Genomic DNA, 14,957 nt, shown 5'->3' on the forward strand with positions numbered 1-14,957 from the left:
ACCCCCAATCCTAACACTATTCTCTCATATAGAAGGGGAGATGTTAACCCAAATGACTTTCTAGATGTGATGGTCCCTAAACCTTTTTTCTTAGATACACACAATTACTGCAACCCCATGGCCATTCTAATTCTAAATGTCACAATCTATGAAAGAAGGCAAAGTTTCTGACACTTTAACCTATTTAACCTATTTTAACCTTTCTTTTGATCAATGTAAAATCTACAGGACTCTTCTCCACTTTCTACCACAGCCTCCTCCCCATCGAACTGCTCTAAGTAAAGGAACTTCATAAGGAGAAAAACAGAATTGAAACAAAATTGCTACGGGTGAAGAATCTACCTTTGCTACTTTCCAGAGCCTCCAGCCTCTCTCCACTTCGGAAAACAGGTATTTTCACAGAGCATTAGGATTTTTCCAAATGGTTTCTGTGGGGAGTGGCAGCAGAGAGCAGCAATCATACGTAAGTGGTTAGTAAGCTGGAATCTGACTTACAGGTATTTCTTAAAAACAGAGCCAAATAGATAAATTGGGCTTCACCGAAACCATTAAAACTTTGTGCTTCAAAGGGCACCTTCAAGAAAGTAAAAAGACAATCCACAAGGAGAAAATGTTTGCAAATCAGTATCTAACAAGAGACTTGCATCTACAATGTATAAAGAATTCTTTTTTCTTTTTTTTTAAAGATTTTATTTATTTGACAGAGAGACAGCCAGCGAGAGAGGGAACAGAAGCAGGGGGAGTGGGAGAGGAAGAAGCAGGCTCCCAGCAGAGGAGCCCGATGTGGGGCTCGATCCCAGAACGCTGGGATCACGTCCTGAGCTGAAGGCAGACGCTTAACGACTGCGCTACCCAGGCGCCCCTAAAGAATTCTTACAACCCAAAAGGGGGGTGGGGGGTGGGAAGGGCAAATAATCCAATTTTCAAAACTGGCAAAGGATCTCAACAGACATTTGTCCAAAAACATAACACAAATAACCAACAAGCAAACGAAAGATACCCAATATCATTTTTCATTAGAGAAATGCATATAAGGGGGTGCCTGGGTAGCTCAGTGGGTTAAGCATCTGCCTTCTGCTCAGGTCATGATCCCAGGGTCCTAGGATCAAGCCCCACATTGAACTCCCTGCTCAGCAGGGAGTCTGCTTCTCCCTCTCCCTCTGCTTGCCGCTCCCCCTGCTCGTGTGCATGTGCACTCTCTCTCCCTCCCTCCCTTTGTCATATGAATAAAATCTTTTTAAAAAAGAGAGAAATACATATAAAACCCACAAGAGATACCAATTCCCCACAATTAGGATGTCTATTATCAAAACAAAACAGCAAATAACAAGCCTTGGCAAAGATGTAGAAAAACTGGAATGCCGGTACACTGCCGGTAGGAATGTAAAATGGTACAACCCCTGTGGAAAACAGTTGGGCAGTCACTCAAAGGTTGAACACAGATTTACAATAAGATCCTATAATTGTACTTCTAGGTACATACTCAAAAGATTTGAAAGCAGGGAGTCAAACAGAGATTTGTACACCAATGTTCATAACAGCATCACTTACAATAGTAAGGTAGAAGCAATCCAAGTGCCCATCAACTGATAAATGAATAAAATTGTGCATATCCACACAATGGACTATTATTCAGCCATTAAAAGGAGTTAAGAACTGATACATGCTACAACATAGATGAGCCTCAAACACAAGCTAAGTAAAAGAGCCAGACACAAAAGGCACAGATGATATGATTTCCTTTACATAAAATATCCAGAATAGGCAAATCTATACACACAGAAAACAAATGGGTGGCTTTCAGGACCTGATGAGAGGGGAAAAAATACTACTTAATGGAAATACTACTTTGGGAGTGATGAAAATGTTTAGACCTACATAGAGGTGACAGGTATACAACACTACGAATATATTAAAAACTATAAAATGAGTGGATCTGTGGTATTTGAATTATATCTCAAGTCTTTTTTTAAGCCAGCATTAAACTTGGAAATTTTCACACAAAATTCCAGATTGACTTCTGAAAAATCTCTATGATCTCACACCATTGGCCACAAGGTCCCTCAGAACAACCATCAGTGGGAGCTGAACCTTGTCCTGAACCCATCTCTGCCACTGCCTAACTATGGAGCTTAACAGGACAGCTTTTGTCTCTGCCTCAGTTAGCTTCTCTGTAATAGGAGGATCCTACCAGTATCTACACCTCACCTATGCAGGATCATAACAGTATCCTACCTTATCAAGTTGTTACAAGGAGTCAATTATGTAATATGCTTAGAACAGCACTTGTCACATAGTAAGTACTCATTAAGTGTTAGCTACTTTTATATTTTATGATACCTCATCCTCTTTGTAATAGAGGTAAATAGCATTTGCTTTTCATTTTTTGTTTGTTTTTACAAATGAAAGTATAGCATATAATGTAGCAGTCCAAAACAAAGAAGCAGATAGACAGCCAAGGTAAAATTCTTTAAAAGCGACATGCAAAATACTGTGAATATATGCCTATTTTTGTGAAACAGTAATAGTGAAGAGGATGACAAGTCTATGCATAGAAAACAGTCTAGATAACTCTGGACATATTAACATGTAAGTTTAAGATGTGCATGATATTTTGATACACTTACTGCAAAATGATTACCACAATAAGGTTAGTTGACACATCCCATCCCCTCACATAGTTACCTTAATTTTTTTTAACAACAACCTTTTATAAAACCAGATCTACAATATGGATATTTTTTAAAGGAGAAACTCTAACTTAATTTTGTTTGAGACCTTTGTATGATTGTCCCAAAATTTTACCAAGTGAAGAGCAGTTATCACAGATTGGTAAGACCAGAAGCCATTTGCTTTGCTTTGAAACACAGAAGCTGGGACTCCCAAAGCACCAACCTCTCTTCAGTCTCATTCTTTCTCATAGAATATACGCTGCTATATTTTACAGCTGCCAACAGAAGAGATTCTAAACTCCTTGGCTTAGCAGGCAACACCTTTCATTACCTGGCCCAACATCCTTTTTCCAGCTTTACCACGCATCGGTCCCCCTTACAAAGACTCCACCTGAGCTAAACAGGACCTAAAATATACATTCCTCAACTGTTTTTCTGCGTGCCATTCTTTTTTTTTTTTAATTGAGGTAAAATTCACATAACATAAAATTCACAATTTTAACCACTTTAAAGTGGATAACTTAGTGACATGTAGTACATACACAGTGTGCTATAACCTTCTTCTCTATGTGGTTCCAGAACATTTTCACCACCCCAAAAGGAAACCCTGTGCCCATTAAGCAGTCACTCCCATCTCCATCCCTCCCCCAGCCTGTAGAAACCACATCTGTTTTGTCTCAAAAGATTTGCCTATATTGGATATTCCACGTAATTAAAACCACACAACATGTGGCCTTTTGTGTCTGGCTTCTTTCAGTTAGCATAATGTTTTCAAGGTTCATCCATGTTGGAGCACATACCTATAATTTATTCCTCTTTGTGGCTAAATAATATCCCATTGTGTGGAGGTACCACAATTTATCTATTCATCAGTGATAGACATTTGCGTTGTTGCTACCTTCTGGCTATTATGAATAGTTGCATGCCATTATCTTTCCCTTCCTTCAATTTTACCTGCTAAACAAAGTCAAGCTTTCACATGAGTTTCAAATCAACTCTTACCCTCCCTAATTTCCCCTGTCACAAAGTTCTCATCCTTCTCTGAACTCCTTCTCCACTTCTATAGGTGAGGTCGCAAAGTGGCCGCAGATGGCAGAACCCTACAGAATTACTTAGGTTTACTTAAACTATTTTCTTCTCTTAAATTAGTTGCTAACATTGAAAAACTCAAGGAAAATAATCGAAGTTGAGTTCAGTTCCCTTAAAAATTTGCCTGGCTTATTACAATAACCGCAGCTTAACTGGTTTTTACCCTTGCACCCTAGAGCTTATCTCAATATAGTGGCCACAGCACTTTTATTAAAACAGAAGTCATAGGGGTGCCTTGGTGACTCAGTTGGTTGAGTGTCTGCCTTCAGCTCAGGTCATGATCCCCGGGGAGGTCCAGGTCCTGGGATTGAGACTGGGGTCCTGCGATTGAACCCCACATCCAGCTCCCTGCTCTGTGGGGAGCCTGCTTCTCCCTCTCCCTCTGCCTGCCATTACCCCTGCTTGTACGCAGGCGCACTCTCTCTCCTTCCCTCTCTGCCAAATAAATAAATAAAATCTTAAAAAAAAAAACAAAACCCACAGAGGTCAGATCAAGTCATTCCTCTATTCAGAACCTTCCAGTGGCCTCCCACTCCTCCTAGAATAAAAGGCCTGCTGGATGGCCTTTAAGGCTGTACCCACTGGTCTTGTACCTGGCTGACTTTATTTCCTACCATTCTCCTGCCTGCTCACGCAGCTCTGGCCCTCTCCTTTCTTGGAAGGCCCATGCAGGCTCCTGCCCATGTGGGCTTTGCATGGAATGTTCACTCCTTCATCCTTAATGCACAGATCTCACCTTCTCAAAAAGCCTACCCTGACCACCCTTATTTAACGCTGCAACTCCACCTCTCATCAGCACACCTGATTCTCATTATCCCGACCTGCTTTTTCTAACCAATTATCATCATCTAGTATATTTACTTACTAGATTTTCTATTGTGTGTTTCTTTCCATGAAAAAGTAGATGGCACAATGGAAGAGACTTCTGTCCCTCTGATTTGCTAATTAATCCCCAATGCCCAGAGACTACAGCAGGACATAGGTGGGCACTCAAGAAACATCTGTTGAATGGGTACCAGGCCTATAATCAGCTGGCACTGAAAAGGGGCTGCCCTTTCAGACTGGTAATGAATTTGACAGTTTCTTGCAGTTCTACCTGGCCCATTTCATTCCTCTACCTGTCTGGACTTGAGTTTGTCACACTTCTTCCTGCAGACTTGAGTTTGTTATACTTCTTCCTTCCCTGCCCCTAGTCACTAACTTCCTAGTATCAAACTAATCTTTCCATCTGAATACTATTTAAAAAAGAGTAAGTCATAATTGTAGCCTGTGAAAACCACCTCCTATTCTCTTTTCCTCTTAAAGGACAATCCCTCTGCTCACAGTCAAAGCTCAATGAACAAGTACAGACTAAAGAACTCTCTTAGCATTTCTGTCAAATGTGTTTTCCCTCTACCTCCCCTCCCCACCCCCACCCCCCCACTGCCAGTTGCTCATCACCATCTAGGAAAATGCTGCTTTTCTGGCACTTTCGAGACATTCCACAATGAATGCCATCCTTTGTGATGACTTTGAGGTTCCCTAAAGGATACCTCTGAAATGCTGGGCTTTCAGCTTTAGGTCAGAAAATTTTAAGGGCCCCTTCTGAAGTCAGAGACTTCAGAGCTATCCAGTCACTTGTTCTAAGCACCTAAACAGAACTGCTACATCCTTCCTGAAGCTCCTGTTTCTGTTTGTAATGTTCCAAATGTTATCTTTGAAGATGAACGTTCATGTTGTTCAAAATGTTTCCATCTTTGCTACAGTTGCCTAAAACTGATTGAAGCACTGCATTTGTTGCCTAAATACACAAGCTGATCAATTTCAGAAGCTGAAACTCCTTTGGTTTTCCCTGTTTGGGTCATGTTCAGTTTTATCCCTCAGTGACTCATCTTAAACTACATCTTAAATTCAAGCTCTCTCACATTCCTTTCAGGAGTAGATGGGAAAATGGATTTTTTTTGTTTTAATAAATCCTCTTTTTAACAGTATGTGAAACTTACCACCCTCCTCCCCAAACATTAAATGCACAATAGCAAATATGTAGTGAGAAACTCAATTAATAGTGGCTGCTATTTTTGTAATGATCTAGGAATGCTCATGAGCACACACTGCCTGGCAGTCTGAGCAAAGGCACTGGGCCCAGAGCGTGTGTCTGAAGAACTCCTGCCTATTTTTAAATTTTTTCTGAGCAGCTTAGTCTACACTGCTTGCAGAGAGAAGAAAACAGGAGCAAGGGAAAGTGGAACCAAACAGAAACACAAGAGTATGTCTTTGGACAAATTCCTAGGAAAAGGTGGATACAGATGGAGGGCAGGAAATGTTCCTATCTCCAAAGTCTTTCTACAGTGTTAATAAGTTGGGAATGGTTATTTAGCACTTTTTCTTTTGACAAACACACAGCAAATAATATTGTACTCTTAAATTCACTGTCATTTCATATTACTAAGATCATATTCAGGGTTATACTGGAGATCTTACTCAGATACCCTGAATTTTAAAAACTATCACCCTTTGGTAAATGTCAAACTCTATTATAATCAGAAGAATTGCATGTATTCGGCTGTGCTATGTTGGGACAGCCAGTTACCTTTTCTTTGGAGGGCAGGCCAAAAATTCTGATCGATTTACCAGCGGATCTTCATCTGCTGTGATTGTGGAAGCTCTTTCTTCTTAATTCTGTTCAGATCTACAAAAAGAGAAAAGGGAAAAAAGGATGAAACAATGGATAAAGTTAGTCCGGAATCTACAATCTCATTCGTTGCCAGATGTTCCAAAATTATTATATGTCTTTTGAAATGTCAAAGTGTTAAAATTATAGGCACTTTACCAATTTTACAACAAATGCAATCCAGTTTTTTTTTCTTTTTACAGTGAATTTAACTGGCTATATTTATAATAACCTAAGAACAAATGACTATTCAATGTGTACATAAAGGCAGCCTCCTGGGGCTTAAAATCATTGCGTATAATTTGCCACTAATGACTTTTTACTTAATTTTTGAAATGGCTCTTCAGAAAGTCTGCTCCTATGAAACCTGTCAGTATCACAAATTTAAAAAACACACACACTGTATGAGATTATAATTTGGAGAGCTCATTCTGTCATTATTCAGCAACTTAAAAAAGCAATTCATAACACTACAAATAGAAAACAAAAACTCAATTAAACCATCCTCTTAAAAAGCACAAGGGAATTATGTGTTCCATCATGCATGTATTTTCATAGATATGCATACATATATATTTCGAGCAGAATGTAGTTACTATTAAAATTAATTTGCAGAGAAGCACTGAGTTAAGGAGTCAAGGGATTGGAGGTTAACAAACTAGAGCTAGAAATTAAGCTGGTTTTCAAGTCTGACATGCAGCACAAGAGAAAGAACAGCAAATACAGGTAATGACACAGCTATGAAGCAGATGCTGTCAAGGTGTAAAGCACAAGGCAGGCCGATTTCATATGAAAAATTCACTATTAATACACTTCCCTTCCTATAATCCTCATAAGATATATTCCAACGTTGAGTGGCAAGAAGATTGTTTTCCTTAACTTTTATTTACTTTCATACACTCTAAGATAGTAAGCCAAAATTTTCTATGGTCCAAGTCACTAATAAAGCATCTCTGAAAGTCAGCAGCTGAAATTCTATACCATGCTTTGAAGGTTTATTCATAATTATCTTTATTGGCTCTTGAGTTATTCCTGGATCACATCCTTTCCCTTTCCTTTTTTTAAACAGTTTGTTTCATTCATCCACAAAATGTTATTCAGTAATGTAAGCATTCAGTAATCATTCCTCTAATCTTTATAAGCCAGATGTTTCTCTTCCCTAGATTTCTAATTCCTTCCTAGTCTCTTATCTTTTAAAATTTTTCTCTGATTTCCATTTTTGTGTTCTTTTTCTGCCTTATTTCCAATAAAAGCCACTATCTTGCTTAACATGTCTGTCCTGAGCCAAAATTCATTTCTTTGCATCCTAAACACTTTACAGCTATGCAAAATCACTCAAAGGAAGCTACAAATTACCAGGATAGAGACAGCCAATAAAGATGTTACGTTAGAGATAACCATTCAGCCCGCTGACAGTGATTCCTTCAGAGTAGACTGGAGATGGAACAACACTGGCATCAGACTGAACTCTGTGCTTGATGGGATTTCACTAGGTCAAGCTATTTTTCCGTTTTCCTTCAGGACACTCAGCCATACCCCCAAAGTATCCAAGGAAGTCATCAGATTTTGGGTGCCATGAAATCGCCGCCAAGACAGCTTTACCTTTAAAAGAATTCACCATTTACTAGCCTGCATACCTTAAAAATGCTTTAAGGGAAACACTATTCTTAGAGGAAAAAAGGTAGTGGCACTTACTAAAAATAAGCATTTAAAAATAGCAACTTCTCTTAGAACGGGGGTAGAAAAACAACTATCCTATGTTTGTATATGTTCTCCTTTTTTATCTTCACAAGCGCACTGTGCTCAAAAGAGCTGTTGTTATGGTCCCCATTTTACTAGCAAGGAAACAGACTGAGAGGTCATAATTTGCTCAAGATTACCCAGTAAATAAATGGTTTAGAACTGGAACTAGAATGGAGGCCTTTGATGTTACTTAGTTCCCTTACCAATACACCAAACTGCCTAAACAGAAACTTAATTTTGTTTTGCAAAGACAAAGAGAAATTGTTTAAAAGGTAGACAGGAGAGCATTTTCTAAGAATAGAAACATAAAACTGGACAGCTTTTATTCATTCACCACCTGCTATAACAAACATTCAAAAAATTTAATTTTTAATAAGATAATTTTTTTAAATGACAGGCAGAGGGGAGAAAAGGAAATAAAAAAGATACAGGGGTGCCTGGGTGGCTCAGTCAGTTAAGCGTCTGATTCTTGGTTTTGGCTCAGGGCATGATCTGGGGTCCTGGGTCCAGTGGAGCTTGCACTGGGCTACACGCTCAGCAGGGGAATCTGCTTGAGATTCTCTCTCTCTCTCTCTCAAATAAATAAATACATAAATCTTGAAAAAAGAAAAAGAAAAAATATAACTTGAATTTCTCCAAAGTCCTGAGAGAAGCATACATTTATTTACTTTGGGGGGGGGGGGCAAGATTGTAGAAGATGCCTTTCTTCTCTAGAGGACCTGCCTAGCCCATGGTGACCCTTGTTTCTAAGTACTATGTAATTCTCAACTCCCTGCCAAATGATATTTGTATTAAGCGACTCCAAACTCCTCTGTTTTGGCCAAAGTTGGACACACGACCCAAACTGAGACATTCCATTTGTTCTCCTTGGAACTAGAATTTGGAATGAAGAGGGTCTACTCTGGTCTAGGCTACAAGCTACTCCCATGCGCTCTCAGCCTATAAGAAAAAGCCAGTCAGCAAAGTGAAGAATAAACATGCTGCTCAGAGAGAATCCAACCCAGGAGGCCATGAAATCCCAGAGGAGAGAAAGGGAAACAGTTTCTGTTGGGGGTGGGGGGTTGTTCTTGGACTTTCCTGTCCCAGGTACGGTCCTCCAGAGGCCCAAAGCATTTCCTTCCCCAAGGGTTTAAGAAACCCATGGATCTATAAAGTAAATGGCTCCCCTCTTTTTTTTTTTTTAAGATTTTATTTTATTTATTTGACAGAGAGGCAGCCAGGGAGAGAGGGAACACAAGCAGGGGAAGTGGGAGAGGAAGAATTAAGTAGGCTCCCAGCAGAGGAGCCTGATGTGGGGCTCCATCCCAGAATGCCGGGATCACGCCCTGAGCCAAAGGCAGACACTTAACGACTGAGCCACCCAGGCGCCCCGATGATTCTTGATAAGTGCAATAAAAATAATTTTGCTCAAGACAGTAAAAACTTTTGTTTTTAAAAGGGCAGATATCACCAGAATTTGTTGTAAATGAAGGTTCTGCGAAAGGCCCAAGGGTTCAGACAAATCCTCTCATTATCTTTAAACAGAGAAAAGCCCGCACTGTTACATGAGCAATGTTATACCAACCTTCATAGGGAAAAGGAATTATTTTCTAGAACATTTTTATGTACTTTTAAGACTCTGAGAGCCTCGCTATAATCTGGATCACTTATTATACAGTCAAGTCTGTCAAAATTAAACAAAAATGTACTAACCATGATAGAGGAAAGAAAACCAGCCTAAACTGAGTCAGTCTTGTACTGAAGCGTCACAATACGAACTTTCTTTTTATTTCTTAAACCTTCTTAAAATCTAGAAGCTTGAACCCCTAGGTACCCTAGGTGCTTGGAGAGGCCGTGAAAGGGAGAGAACAGGGTAGAGAGGGCCCTGCATGGAGGGCAACAGAAGTTCTGACTGGATCTTCTACGTTAGAGCTGAGGGAAGGCCTGCTCCAATCTCTCCATTCTGCACGTGGAAAGAATGACAAGCAACAGAGGTTTGCCCCATTTATTTATTCAGTAAGTGCTCCATGCCAGGTACCGTGCCTGGCACGAGAGCTGACCATGCATTTGGCTGCTCAGCCTAACACCTGGGCTACACATTTTTCTCTCCACTCTTTGACACTCACTGCAAACAGGTCCACAGGCCCTAAACAGTTCACTTTATTGTCTCTGTTACGTTAGCGATCTTAGGGGAAAACAAGGAATTTGTTGCTAATATTTAAAAGGTGGGAAGGCTCACATAAAATTCCATATTTCCTTTTTCCCTTGGAAAGTTAAAAAATGTGGCCACCGGGGGGCAGCTCTCTTGCACAGGGATAACTGGCTGATGCTGTCCTGGGCTGCCCCTTGTCACTCACTGGGCACATTCTTTACGAAGATCCCACCTGGCTGCATCACTTGTTTTCCTTATACACCTATCTCCTGTGTGGGACCTTTAGCTTATGTTATAATCCTCAGGCTCTTCTCCCACATGAAACACCACAGACCAAACATTTTAAGATGACATGTCACCCATAATTCTCCAAAAATATGTATCAGCGTGCCCCTGAGTTTACTCATTCTCTTCCTTGCTTTCACCCTGAGAGGCTTTCTCCCTGGCAAAGCAAATTTAAGAATGAAACAATATAGTCCACACAACCTGATTTTCCATGGTGCTTCTGGATATCTGCCTCTTCAAAGGTCCGCTGGAGTTTTCCCACCTACTGAGCTACGGGGTCTGTTCTCAGGGTCACTCCACTGAACACCAATGAGAATATGAAAACATAACTGCTAAACAGGGAGCTGCAATCACTTACTAGCAAGGACTCCAATACCTCTGGGCCTAGGTTTTAAGGATACATTTTAGTCCCGCACTTAGTCACAGGGCTTTCTTGACCCTCCCGAAACTCCATTGAAGAAGCCTCCATTTTCTGTCAGTGCCTGGCACCAGACCATTTCCAAACACATTCAGCCCCTCCTTTCTCAGCAAAGATTTCAGCGTAGCCATCCCTCACTTCCCCTGTCATTTCAGGTCACATGGCTCTCCTATCTCAAGCCCCATCTCTCCCAGGCTTCACTGAGGTTAACTGGGCTCTCTTTAGCTGAGGGGTAAACCATCTGTCCAAGTGTGACTATAGTACACTATTTCACCATTAGCCTAAAGGAAAAACAAAAATATAATAAAATTGGCAATAATTCTCTGATTTGTGCAAAATACTTGCTCAAGTCAGTAGATATGCAGGTCAATTACAAGAGCACAGGACAATAACAGTGGCTGACATTCACTAAGCACTTTAACTATGTGCCCAGTTTCAACACAGAGCAAACCCTTTACATGTATTCTCACCTAATCCTCCCAGTTGTATGATGTAGGAACTTTTACTATCCTTCTTTTGCAGAGAAAAAACTGAGACTTGTGAAATGAGGCCCAAAGGGGGTAGAACTGTGGCACCCACATACTAAAGTGGAGCGGAAAACCGTTCCTTCTACTGCTATCCTGCCCAGCAATTCCTACCTTCCTACCTCTGTCCCTCCATACCTGCTGTTCCTACTACCCTAAACTACTTCCTTCCTACCTTCCAAGTAACTCACATCCAGCCTTCAAAACAAACTCAGATAAACCTCTTCAGGTCATCACACCTACATGCCTAAGTGGGCTTCTTCAAGGCAGGGTCTGCAACATTTCATCCTTGTATTCCCAGGGCCTGATATTCCTTCCAAGTGTTAATAGAACTGAATTCAATGGAACCACAGGCTCTGACAGCTACCCAACCACTCAAGATAATGTGGGCCTGGGGTGGGATGTTCCTGCCTTGCTAAGAACTTGCAATTATGCCTGAGCAATATGTGGCTGTTCTGGCATCTACCCTCACTCTTCCCAGCCAAATCCACCTATAGACGAAAAAGGGGAAGGCGGGATGAAAAGTAAAGTCCATGACTCCTGTTGTCCTCTTGAGAGGAATTAAAAGTCTGTGGTGTTGACAGGGAAGAGGGGAGCCTCCGAGGGGACAGGAAAGGGTTTCTCCCCCAGTATTCTGCCAGGGGGAACATTAATCTCCTGTTGCTGGAGTAGGGTTATAGAATTCTAAAATCCGCATAAATATACTCAGTCAAATCCTCCTTTGCTACTCTAACACAGTCCTTCAGGAAAGATGTCAAATAAATGAACAGCTAGCAAGTACTTCACTCTGGAGGCATACTTATTAACACTACCAATAATAGTAACAACTTTTACTGAGTGTTTACTCTGGACCAGCCCCTGTGCTAAGTACTTTACATGCACTGTCCTGTTTAATGTTCACCACAGCTCTATGAAGAATGTTTATAAGTGAGGAAATAGAGGTCTAAAGTAGTTAAATGGCTTGCCTAAGGTCACTACCAAGTGGCTCACAGTAGAGGCAGTTGCTAGTGCGATAACTATTCAATTTTTATTGATAATGCTTGCGGGGTTTTTGTTTTGCTTTGTTCTGTTTTTTAATTCTTCTACCCTTCCTCTTTAAGTAAGGCCACCTAAATAAAGGCAGGCTGGGCAACCTACTACAACTTTTACTGGCTCCTCTATACAAGATCCAGGGAAGGTCCCTCCTCTTTAATAAGCCTTTGTAAATATTATTTGAGATAAAGATTGCCAATGCCAACCTATATCCACATTCTTCATCTTCCTGAAGACAAAATTAGACTAAATTTCCCAATATCCATTGCAGCAAGATGTAGCTATGTGAGTCCTTAAAATATGAAGAGAAAGGTTGGGTTCCACTTCTAGGCCTGATCCATATAAACCTCCTTGTTTTGATCCTCAGTCTCTCACACCCTAGGCTGGTAAAATGGAGAGTGCTCCAAGCCCCTAGAGATGGGCAGAGCCACAAAACTTCACCCCTTAATGACGGGGTAAAGCAAGAGCTTCCTTGCCAACCTACACTGAGCTGTGACTTCAGTGAGAAATGAACATGTATTTTATTAAGCTACTAAAGTTTTGTGTAGCAATAGTCAGCCCACCCTAATACAGTATTAGTGCTGTTGCTATTATTATAATTTTCATTATTAACAGTATAGCCATGATTACTTACTTACACAGTTTATTCATTTCTATGAGGCAGGTATCATTTGCATTTTACAGGTGACACAACCAAGGGTCAGAAATCAATAATCTTTTCCTCCTCTGAACAACTATAGCATTTACAATCTGAAGGATTTATTTGGTAATTACTTATGGATTGCCTTATTATATATGTTGCACTGATGGGTTGAGCAGTTTTCACTCCTATAGTTAGCTGGTTTTTCTTTTACTTATAATTGGTTTTCCTCATCTGGATAGGGAGCTGCTAATGGGAAGGGTAGGTCTTATAGCACTGTATTCCATACCACTTCACACATTGCCTCATGAATACACAAATTAATAGACATAGATTCTTTAAATTATCTTATATATAAATTAGCATATATATCTTAAAATACAAGTAATACATAACGTATACACTCTGTTTTGAGCAGCAGGCTTCTTAAGTAAATCTGACCAAGAAAACTATTTCCTACAAAGAGTTGTTTTTTTTTTTAAGATTTTATTATTTATTTGACAGACAGAGACAGCCAGCGAGAGAGGGAACACAAGCAGGGGGAGTGCAAGAGGGAGAAGCAGGCTCTTAGCGGAGGAGCCTGATGTGGGGCTCGATCCCAGAGTGCTGGGATCACGCCCTGAGCCAAAGGCAGACGCTTAACGACTGCGCCACCCAGGCACCCCTACAAAGAGTTTTTTAATAGACTTTGTACAGTGCCTGGCATACAGCTGATGATCGATAAATGATTGCTTCCCTTTTCCTCTATCCCAACAGCTACTTCAAGTACAATCACATACTGCTTGAAGAACACAGGGATAAGCAGAAGAAAAATGTTAAAAGTGCTGGGGCACCGGGCTGAATCAGTGGGTTAGGCATCTGACTTTGGCTCAGGTCATGATCTCAGATTCCTGGGACCTAACTCCCTGCTCTGCGGGGAGTCTGCTTCTCCCTGTCCCTCTGTCCCACTCCTCCCTTCTGGCTTGTGCTTGCTGGCTGCTCCCTCTCTCTCAAATAAATAAACAAAATCTTTAAAAAAGAAAAGACAAAGAAAAGACAAAGAAAAATGTTAAAGTGATAAGTAAAGGTTGATTTTAACTACAAAGAGTATTTTCCTACGGGGAGGAAGACTGTCTAAAATGTTAGGAGGTAGAACCAAATAAAGATCATTTGCCAATTACAAGAGTACCTCGTTTATTAAAAAAATCTTCTCTGACACAACTTTCAGGAACACGAATTCTGGGCAAGTCAAGAAGTGTGTGCTCACATCCCCTCTCCATTGCTAGTGAGCTGCAAAATGGTGCTGGGGACCATCTTCTATTTGCTCAGTTACATAGGTCGGGCCACATGGGATTCCCTAGAGCCATGGTATCATTATTTGTAGCAAAACACTAATGTGTCCTCCTACAGCTCCTAGAATATTTTTATATTTTGTTAGAAAACATACAGTCATCTAAGGAAGATTTGTTCCCTCTGAGGCTGTTTGTTCCCATCCTTCATGTACCACAGGATTCCATTTCCTACTACAACAGTATTAACATGATGCAGACACTGGCCTTCATATGGTTACATTTCACACTAACCACAAACAGAAGGTCCCTAACTCAACAATGTTTTGACTTAATGATTTTTCCACTTTACAATGGTGCGAAAGTAATACCCATTCCATAGAAACCACATTGACAATTTTGGACTTGGATCTTTTCCCAGGCGAGCTATATGTGGTATGACACTCTATTGCGATGCTGGGCGGCAGAGCACCACAGCTCCCCATCAGTCCTGCAATCAGGAGGG

At 40.6% G+C, this 14,957-nt stretch overlaps 1 long non-coding RNA gene across 1 annotated transcript in view; it reads right to left on the reverse strand.

The window, feature by feature from the left end:
* The window catches only part of LOC103674225, a 41,499-nt gene that overhangs the window by 3,083 nt on the left and 23,459 nt on the right, over positions 1–14,957 (reverse strand). Inside the window, exons 2-3 of the long non-coding RNA XR_005834540.1 lie at positions 6,331–6,429; positions 343–428 (exon numbers count right to left, since the gene is read on the reverse strand). This is a non-coding gene — a long non-coding RNA (uncharacterized LOC103674225). The remainder of the gene's footprint in view (positions 1–342; positions 429–6,330; positions 6,430–14,957) is intronic.

This window comes from Ursus maritimus, unplaced genomic scaffold, assembly GCF_017311325.1.
Source record: "Ursus maritimus isolate PB19 unplaced genomic scaffold, ASM1731132v1 scaffold_14, whole genome shotgun sequence".
Lineage (NCBI taxonomy): Eukaryota > Metazoa > Chordata > Mammalia > Carnivora > Ursidae > Ursus > Ursus maritimus.